At 40.5% G+C, this 7,608-nt stretch overlaps 1 pseudogene across 1 annotated transcript; it reads left to right on the top strand.

Annotated features, from left to right (window-relative positions):
• Positions 1-636: 636 nt before the first annotated feature.
• Positions 637-1,657, top strand: LOC123856708 (large ribosomal subunit protein uL18-like; annotated as a pseudogene). The gene has a single exon (XR_006793736.3). The product of XR_006793736.3 is annotated as a large ribosomal subunit protein uL18-like (transcript).
• The last annotated feature ends 5,951 nt before the right edge of the window (positions 1,658-7,608 follow it).

The raw sequence follows: 7,608 nt of genomic DNA, 5'->3' as shown, positions 1-7,608 counted from the left end.
CTGAAGGCAGAGGCTTAACCTACTGAGCCACCCAGGCACCCCTTTGTGAGCAATTTCTTTCTTTCTTTCTTTCTTTCTTTCTTTCTTTCTTTCTTTCTTTCTTTCTTTCTTTCTTTCTTTTCTTTCTTTCTTTCTTTCTTTCTTTCTTTTTTAAGATTTTATTTATTTATTTGACAGAGAGAGAGAGAATGAGAGCAGGAACACAAGTAGGGGGAGTGGGAGAGGGAGAAGCAGGCTTCCCGCTAAGCAGGGAGCCCGATGCGGGGCTCGATCCCAGGACCCTGGGATCATGACCTGAGCCAAAGGCAGACACTTAAGGACTGAGCCACCCAGGCACCACTATGAGCAATTTCTTAAAACCACCTTTCAGGTACATTTGGACACTCCCTCCCATGAAGCCTAACTGTGTACTGTGATGACACCATAATCCCTAGCATTATCTGAGCACTTTAGAATACCAGGTATTGGACTAAGCACTTCGTGAATCATTTAACGCTCCCAATCACCCCATGAAGTAGATACTAGTAAAACACACCAGTCTAGAGATAAATGAAGTTAGAGGAAGTTAAATAAATTATCCAGGATTACATGGCTTAGCAGACTAATACTCTAACCTGGGATTTAAAGACACTAGAGCCCGGGCCTGCTGGTCTGTGGTGAGCCGCGGACACCGGTCTCTGTTCCGCAGGATGGGGTTTGTTAAGGTTGTCAAGAATAAGGCTTACTTCAAGAGATACCAAGTGAAATTTAGAAGAAGACGAGAGGGTAAAACTGATTATTATGCCCGGAAACGCTTGGTAATTCAAGATAAAAATAAGTACAACACACCTAAATACAGGATGATAGTTCGTGTAACCAACAGAGATATCATTTGTCAGATTGCTTATGCCTGCATAGAAGGAGATATGATAGTCTGTGTGGCTTATGCTCATGAACTCCCAAAGTATGGTGTGAAGGTTGGCCTGACAAATTATGCTGCAGCATATTGTACTGGCCTGCTGCTGGCCTGCAGGCTGCTCAGTAGGTTTGGCATGGACAAGATCTATGAAGGCCAAGTGGAAGTGACTGGAGATGAATACAGTGTGGAAAGCACTGATGGTCAACCTGGTGCCTTCACCTGCTATTTGGATGCAGGGCTTGCCAGAACTACTGCTGGAAATAAAGTTTTTGGGGCCCTCAAGGGAGCAGTGGATGGAGGCTTGTCTATCCCTCACAGTACCAAATGATTCCCTGGTTATGATTGAAAGCAAGGAATTCAATGCAGAAATACAACGAAAGCACATCATGGGTCAGAATGTTGCAGATTATATGCGTTACCTAATGGAAGAAGATGAAGATTCTTACAAGAAACAATTCTCTCAATACATAAAGAACAACATAACTCCAGACATGATGGAGGAGATGTATAAGAAAGCTCATGCTGCTATATGAGAGAATCCAGGTTATGAGAAGAAGCCTAAGAAAGAAGTTAAAAAGAAGAGGTGGAACTCTCCCAAAATGTCTCTTGCCCAAAAGAAAGATCAGGTAGCTCAGAAGAAGGCAAGCTTCCTTAGAGCTCAGGAGCAGGCTACTGAGAGCTACTAAACCAAACCACAATTTTCTATGAAGATTTTTCAGTTAAAGACAATAATAAACTTATTCATCAAGCAAAAAAAAAGACACTAGAGCCCTTCCTTTTAATCATTATACTGGCCAGTAAAATCCTACACAGCATTTATTTGTTTGCATATATCTCTTCTTCAATAGAATACAAACTAAAAGGAGGATTCTGTCCTATTTATACTCATATCCTCCTCATCTACCAAAAGTAGTCATTTTCCATGAGTGTGTGTTGAATGAATAAAGATTCCATGTTTTAATTTTTGTACAAAAGTGAACAAGATAAAAGAACAACAAAAAAGTGCATTCTCACCAAATATACAAACTAAAATATCACAATTGCCTTCTTAATCTCACAACAGATTTATCCTAAAACTCAATTTTCTCTTTAACAACTCACATGCCATCTTATATTGAAACATTTTTTACCAAAATGCATTTAAGTGCCTATCTGTGCATTCTAAACTCAAGCTCTGCAGATCAATAAAACTCAAATTGCTTTTTAAAAAGAGATTCTAAGACTTATTTTTTAAATACTTCAAAAGCAAGATCGAGATTACAAATTGATTTCAAACTAAAGAAATATGCTAAGGAAAATCAAAAAGTTTTCCAACTGATGCTTGGAAATTAGGAAATTAGGAAAGATGAACATTGCATCTAAATAGGCATTGTTTTTTCAAATCATCCTTTGGAAGTCCCCCACACTTAATTCAGTTATGCTTCACTGTTAAAAATATCTTTTGAGGCAAGGAAGATGGCAGAGGAGTAGGAGACCTGGATTTCGTCTCCTCTCAGGAATTCAGCTGGATAGGGATCAAACCATTCTCAACACCTACAAACTCAACAGAGATCGAAGAAAAGAATAGCAACAACTCTCTGAACAGAAAAGCGACCACTTTCGGGAAGGTAGGACGTGCGGAGAAGTGAATCCGAGGCGATATTCAGGAGGATAGACGGCGGGGGGAGGGGCCTCCGTCAGCCGCTTCTGGCAAGTGATAGAACCACGGAGCACAAATTCGGAACTTTTAAAAGTCTGCTCCGCCAAGGGACGTCACTCTGGTGGCTAAGCGAGGGGCGGAAACCTCCAGGAGAGTGTGGTCTCAGGACCCTCGGGGTTACAGAAAGACCGGGGGTGCCTGAGTGTGGCAGAGCTCCCAGGTAATGGAGCAGGGAAGCCGGCTGCAGAGGCGGAGCCCAGGCGCGGGCTCTCAGCTCGGGGTGGCCATAAACCGTGATCCGCGGCACAGTCGGGCCCCTGCTCCTCCAGCAGGGACCCAACAAGCGGCAGATCCGGGGAGACTCACCTTGCTCCCCCGGGAGGAGCCGCGCAGGAGTGCACTGCAGGGATCTGCTGGGTTTGGAGACTCCACCCGGGGTTGGTGCCAGAGATAGAAACGCGCGGTCACAGGCCAGGTGAGCACGGAGTGCGGCCGGAGACCAGGGAGACGGGAGTGACTGACGGCTTTTCTCTGGGGGCTCACTGAGGAGCGGGGCCCAAGTTCTCGGCTGCTCCAGGGCGGAGATTGGGAGGCCGCCATTTTCACTCTCCGCCTCCAAAGCTGTACGGAAAGCTCACAGGGAAAAAAAGCCCTGGAGAACAAACCCAAGCAGATTACTTAGCCTGGACCGGGCAAGGGCGGGGCAATTCTGCCTCCGGCAAAGACGTTTGGAAACCACGGCTACAGGCCCCTCCCCCAGAAGATCAGTGCAAACAGCCAGCCATGACCAAGTTTACTGATCAATGAGAAAGGCAGAACTGCACATAGAATCTATGGCTTTTTTACCATGATTCTTTAGTCTTTCAAAGTTATTTTTTTCTTAAATGTCTTTTTTTTTTTAATTTTTCTTTTTCCCTTTTTCAACCAACATCTTATCAATCTCTTTTTTAAAAAATATTTTTATGGGCACGTGGGTGGCTCAGTTGGTTAAGCAACTGCTTTCACCTCAGGTCATGATCCTGGAGTCCCAGGATCAAGTCCCGAGTCGGGCTCCCTGCTCAGCAGGGAGTTGGCTTCTCCCTCTGACCCTCCCCACTCTCATGCTCTCTCTCTCTATCTCATTCTCTCTCTCAAATAAATAAATAAAACCTTTAAAAAAAAACATTTTTATTTTTCATTTTTAGAGTCATATTCTATCCCTTCATAGTAGTTACCCATATTTTTGGCATATATATATAAGTTGTTCTCTCTTTAAAATTTTGAGATACAGTTTCTTCTAACAGATCAAAATATACCCTAAATCTCTAGTGTATGGCTCTGTTCTACTCTCCTGCCTGATCACATTCTCTCCCTTTTTTTTTTTTAAATCCTCTTCTTTCTTTTTTCAAACAAATTCTTATCAATTCCTTTTATAAAATTTTTTATAATTTTCATCTTTACAGTCATATTCCATCCCTTCATCATATCAACCCTTATTTTTCTACATATATAAGTTTTTCTTTCTTTAAAATTTTGGGAGGCACATTCTTCTAAAAGACCAAAATACGCCCAAAATCTAGTGTGTGGCACTGATCTATGCACCAGCCTGATCATATATGATCATATTCTGGCTTTTTTTGTTTTGTTCTGTTTTTGTTTGTTTTTATCTTTTTCCTTTTTTTTTTTTTCTTTCTTCCCTTTCTTTTCCCTCAGTTTCAGGTCTTTTCTGATTTGTTTAGAGTATATTTTCTGGGGACGTTGGTACCCTGTTAGCATTTTGTTCTCTCATTCATCTGTTCTCCCCTGGACAAAATGACAAGACAGAAAAAATCACCTCAACAAAAAGAACAAGAGGCAGTACCAACTGCCAGGGACCTACTCCATATGGACATTGGTACGATGGCAGATCTAGAGTTCAGAATCATAACTTTAAAGATACTAGCTGGGCTTGAAAAAAGCATGGAAGTTATTAGAGAAACCCTTTCTGGAGAAATAAAAGAACTAAAATCTAACCAAGTTGAAATCAAAAAGGCTATTAATGAGGTGCAGTCAAAAATGGAGGCACTAACTGCTAGGATAAATGAGGCAGAAGACAAGATCAATGATATAGAAGACCAAATGATGGGAAAAAGGAAGCTGAGAAAAAGAGAGATAAACAACTACTGGATCACAAGGGCAGAATTCAAGAGATAAGTGATACCATAAGACAAAACAACATTAGAATAATTGGGATGCCAGAAGAAGAAAAAAGAGAGAGGGGGGCAGAAGGTATGCTGGAGCAAATTATAGCAGAGAATTCCCTAATTTGGGGAAGGGAACAGGCATCAAAACCCAGGAGGCACAGAGAACCCCTCTCAAAATCAGTAAAAAGAGGTCAACACCCTGACATCTAATAGTAAAACTTACGAGTCTCAGAGACAAAGAGAAAATCCCGAAAGCAGCTCAGGAGAAGAGATATGTAACCTACAAGGGTAGAAACATTAGATTGGCAACAGACCTATCCACAGAGATCTGGCAGGCCAGAAAGGACTGGCAGGATATATTCAGAGCACTAAATGAGAAAAATATGCGGCCAAGAATACTATATCCAGCTAAGCTGTCATTGAAAATAGAAGGAGAGATAAAAAGCTTCCATAACAAACAGTAACTAAAGGAATTTGCAAACACGAAACCAGCCTTACAAGAAATATTGAAAGGGGTCCTCTAAGCAAAGAGAGAGCCTAAAAGCAACATAGACCAGAAAGGAACACAGACAATATACAGTAACAGTCACCTTACAGGCAATACAATGGCACTAAATTCCTATCTTTCAATAGTTACCCTGAATGTAAATGGGCTAAATGCCCCAATCCAAAGACACAGGCTATCAGATTGGATTAAAAAACAAGACCCATCGATATGCTGTCTGGAAGAGACTCATTTTAGACCCAAAGACACCCCCAGATTGAAAGTGAGGGGGTGGAAAACCATTTACCATGCTAATGGACACCAAAAGAAAGCTGGGGTGGCAATCCTTCTATCAGACAAATTAGATATTATACCAAAGACTGTAATAAGAGATGAGGAATGACACTATATCCTACTTAAAGGGTCCATCCAACAAGAAGATCTAACAATTGTAAATATCTATGCCCCTAACATGGGAGCAGACAATTACATAAGCCAATTAATAACAAAAGCAAAGAAATACACAAACAAAAATACAATGGTGGGGGACTTTAACACCCCCCTCACTGAAATGGACAGATCATCATCTAAGCAAAAGATCAACAAGGAAATAAAGACTTTAAATGACACACTGGACCAAATGGACTTCACAGACATATTCAGAACATTCCATCTCAAAGCAACAGAATACACATTCTTCTCTAGTGCCCATGGACATTCTCCTGAATAGATCACATTCTAGGTCACAAATGAATTCTCAACCACTACCAAAAGACTGGGATCATTCCCTGCCTATTTTCAGACCACAATGCTTTGAAACTAGAACTCAATCACAAGAGGAAAGTCGGAAAGAACTCAAATACATGGAGGTTAAAGAGCATCCTACTAAAGAATGAATGGGTCAACCAGGAAATTAAAGAAGAATTTAATAAATTCATGGAAACCAATGAAAATGAAAACACAACTGTTCAAAATCTTTGGGATGCAGCAAAGGCAGTCCTATGAGGAAAGTACATAGCAATACTAGCCTTTCTCAAGAAACAAGAAAGGTCTCAAGTACACAACCTAACCCTACACCTAAAGGAGCTGGAGAAAAAACAGCAAATAACTCCTTAACCCAGCAGGAGAAGAGAAATACAAAAGATCAGAGCAGAAATCAATGAAATAGAAACCAAAAGAACAGTAGAACAGATCAACAAAATTAGGAGCTGGTTCTTTGAAAGAATTAACAAGATTGATAAACTCCTGGCCAGACTTATCAAAAAGGAAAGAAATGACCCAAATCAAGAAAATCATGAATGAAAGAGGAGAGATCACAACCAACACCAAAGAAATACAAACAATTATAAGAACATACTATGAGCAACTCTATGCCAGCAAATTAGATAACCTGGAAGAAATGGATGCATTCCTAGACATGTATCAACTACCAAAGCTGAACCAGGAAGAAACTAAAAACCTGAACAGACCTATAACCACTAAGGAAATTGAAGCAGTCATCAAAAATCTCCAAACAAACAAAAGCCCAGGGCCAGATGCCTTCCCAGGGGAATTCTACCAAACATTTCAAGAAGAATTAATACCTATTCTTCTGAAACTGTTCCAAAAAATAGAAATGGAAGGAAAACTTCCAAACTCGTTTTATGAGGCCACCATTACCCTGATCCCCAAACCAGACAAAGACCTCATCAAAAAGGAGAATTCCAGACCAATATCCTTGATGAACATGGATGCAAAAATTCTCACCAAAATACTAGCCAATAGGATCCAACAGTACATTAAAAGGATTATTCACCATGACCAAGTGGGATTTATCCTTGGGCTGCAAGGTTGGTTCAACATCCGCAAATCAATCAACGTGATACATTACATTAACAAAAGAAAGAAAAGAATCATATGATCCTCTCAATAGATGCAGAAAAAGCATTTGACAAAGTACAGCATTCTTTCTTGATCAAAACTCTTGAGAGTATACAGATAGAGGGTACATAGCTCAATATCATAAAAGCCATCTATGAAAAACCTACAGCGAATATCATTCTCAAATGGGAAAAAACTCAGAGCTTTCCCCGTAAGGTCCAGAACACGGCAGGGATGTCCACTATCACCACTGCTATTCATCATAGTATTAGAAGTCCTAGCCACAGCAATCAGACAACAAAAAGATATAAAAGGCATCCAAATAGGCAAAGAAGAAGTCAAACTCTCATTCTTTGCAGATGATATATTTTATGTGGAAAATCCAAAATACTCCACCTCAAAACCACTAGAACTCAAACAAGAGTTCAGTCAAGTGGCAGGATATAAAATCGATGCACAGAAATCAGTGGCATTCCTATACACCAACAACAAGACAGAAGAAAGAGAAAATAAGGATTTGATCCCATTTACAATTGCACCCAAAACCATAAGATACCTAGGAATA

The sequence above is a fragment of the Mirounga angustirostris genome, unplaced genomic scaffold (assembly GCF_029215605.1).
Source record: "Mirounga angustirostris isolate CCGP_5_RB_7025 unplaced genomic scaffold, mMirAng1.0.hap1 SCAF_13, whole genome shotgun sequence".
NCBI classification, from domain to species: Eukaryota; Metazoa; Chordata; class Mammalia; order Carnivora; family Phocidae; genus Mirounga; species Mirounga angustirostris.
Note: the sequence above shows the minus strand (reverse complement) of the source record. Positions and strands in the feature narration are given on the sequence as shown.